Raw genomic sequence first — 3,197 nt, forward strand, 5'->3', positions numbered from 1 at the left:
TGAATTAGTCCTGATATCAGTTTTAGATCATGCATTTTGGGCAATATATTAGTCATGATACAAGTAGAAGAACGTAAGGTCTTCTACGAATGTAAGAATATAACGACTGTACCGGTACTGAAATCAGACTTGATCGATTCATTTTGGACAATATTGCTGATTCAGGCATGATATCTATTGGCTTTCTACATTCATGATGCATTGGTGTACATGTAGTTAATCCCCACCCATTCCAGATGCATTAATTAGAAAGCAGCTTAGATTTAGTTGATGAATGCATGCATTATGCTGTTACTTCTACAAGAACTACTGCTTAGCTGATTTTCAATATATGCATGCGACAGTTGTTTTAATCATCAGATTGTAATAGTCCAATTTTATTGAGTAAACATGAAGCCTTGCACTGTAGATGTCTCATGTTTGTACACTATAGTTTGTAAATTTTATGTGTGTATTATCGATTATGGCCATTATAAGTTTGTGTATTGTAGCCATTATTATGCGTATATGTAATTTTTAGCCAATATATTACATTTGTGGATTATACATGTCATGTAGCTTGTAGCCATTATGTTTGCCAACTAGTTTGAAGCCATTATGCATGCATGTACTTGTACATGCATGTGTTTAAGTATTATAGTAATTTTTATCATAGTTATTATATGTCTATAGTGCCTATGCATGTTTTTGTACTGCAAGCTGGTTGACATGTATCTTTTTTAACAGATATACATGTACATGCATCAGCATGTGGAGATGAGCTTTTCATTATGATGTATGTCTTAGTTTATTATCATTGCTTTGTAAATTAAGGTTAATTATCAATTTGAAAAAATTTTGACATTTTAAAATTGAGGAATTGTATCTGTGTGTATAGTGTATACATGTATCACTTAAACATTGACATCAGTGTTGTATTAGTTAATTGTTTGGTTACTTTAATTTGGTTAATTATTGTTTGTTGTATTGGTTACGTAGTATTCATTATCTCTGGTTAACTATAACTATAACTAAATCTATTTTGCTCAGCAAAATTATAATCTTAGTTAACTAAACTATAATTCTTTCATTTGATGTTGAATTGACTAGAATCATAACTCATATGGCTTGTCAAAACTATAACTAAAATGGAATTAACAGTTTTATACTAGTACTAGTCATATCTACTTATTAATTAAAATCTACTTTCATTTGACCAATGAAAGTACTTTCATTGGTATTTCATCTACTTTCAGTTGACTCTGTTGAGAGAGTACTTTTTGTTAGTGGGGCATGATTGTTTATAGTAATATTTGAAATTGCTATGAGTCAACAATTTTTTTGCTTGTCATTGCTCGGTTTGTTATAACTAAAACTGTAACTATAGCTCAAAGAAAAAATAGTATCAATAATCATAACTAAAATAAGTAGACTGAGGCTTTACTATAACTAGAACTGGAACTAAATATACTTTGTTCTAAAGTACCATAACTAAATCTAAAATGTATATCATGAACTAAAACAACACTGATTGACATTTATTGTGTTAGCATGTACATGTAGTTCTGGCTAATCATAATTGGTTCTCACACTTTTAATTACATGTACATGTACATGTACATCAATGCAGTGTACAGTCTTTACGCAAAGTCACATCAATTGCTACTATACACTATTTTTGTATTGTTATTGTAATCATACGTGAATTAATTTTTTGGCAGATATACTGTACATGTACATGCATCACCATCTCCAGATATGCTTTTCATCATGATGTATGTCTTAGCTTATTGTCATTGCTGTGTAAATTAAGCTTATCATTTTGAAAAGATTTTGATATTTTAAATTTGAGCAATTGTATCTACATGTACATGTATGTGTATGCATGTATATGTATCTCTTAAACATTGACATGTATGGTGTGAGCATGTACATTTGTAGTTCTGGCTAATCCTAATTTGTTCTGACACTTTCAATTACATGTACTGTACATCAACCCAGTTTACAGTCTTTATGCAAAGCCACATTAATTGCCACTATACACCTTTTTTTGTATTGTAATTTTAATCATGCATGAATTGACTTTTTTTACATATAGGGACTGCAGTAGAGAATACAATGTACATGTACATGTTGGAGAATTCCTGTTATGTATCTGATTGTCATCAGAGATGAAGAATGGGCAAGGTACTGTACATACATGTAGGTATATTTTACTTGTACATATACATTGTAAATACATGTACATTGTACATGTGCGATGTACTTGCACTACAAGGACTATATGTACATATTTTACATATAAAAGCCCTTTTCTGACAATCATCATGTGTAGGATACCGTAGGTCGGGATATGTGTGTAGTCATGGCTGCTTATTTTTGCAAATTTTTCCTGCACTCAACAATTACCATGGTTTCTGGATGCAATTGGCTATGATATTAATAGCAAAGCACTCTGTTACAGTGTTTTGGGGTTGTTGTTCTTGTTACTAATCCTTGGTATCCTTGGAGCTACTTTAACCAGAGCTACTGTCCTCACTTTGCTTAACATATCTTGGCCCATTCTTAGGACACCAATTCATTGATTCGCAAGTGGTTAATTATCACCAGCAAGGATTTACAGCAATGAAATCAAAGGTAGTGGTTCCTACAAATAGAGAACTGGATGGCTCCCACTAAAGCTGCTAATAAATCCATGCCCTGCAATATCTGGCCTTTGCTTGAGGGTCTCCTATGATTCGATCATCCATATTGTGCTGTGATTCATGATAACGGAAAGAGCAGTATCTACTTTCACTTCTAATTCAGTTCTTTTTTCCAATTGTTTCGGAACATTCTCAGCATACCACTCTTAAATTGAAATCGCTTTCTCATTTCTTCTTTCATTTGCTTGTTTATCGAAATATCCATTAGCTGCATCTTATATCAGTGCAGTTAGCTCGCACTTTTACCACCCTGATGTTTTTAGACTCTAGTAGATCATTAATTGCTTTTGTTGTTTGACCTTTAAAGCAGTCAATAATAGCAAGCAATGTGGAATGCTCGTCAAACTTAAGTTCTCTCCTGTTTTTTTCAACAAAGGGGAATACAATTTTTTGCAAATACCTTGTCATGGTTTCTTCAGTTGACCAATGAGATTCACTGTGCCAAAAGTTCCACTCTGGAGGAGCTATGATGGATGGATGACAACAAAGTGTTTTGCTCTTAAAAATTAACTG

The sequence above is a fragment of the Amphimedon queenslandica genome, unplaced genomic scaffold (assembly GCF_000090795.2).
Source record: "Amphimedon queenslandica unplaced genomic scaffold, v1.1 AMPQUscaffold_13488, whole genome shotgun sequence".
In the NCBI taxonomy this organism is placed as follows: domain Eukaryota; kingdom Metazoa; phylum Porifera; class Demospongiae; order Haplosclerida; family Niphatidae; genus Amphimedon; species Amphimedon queenslandica.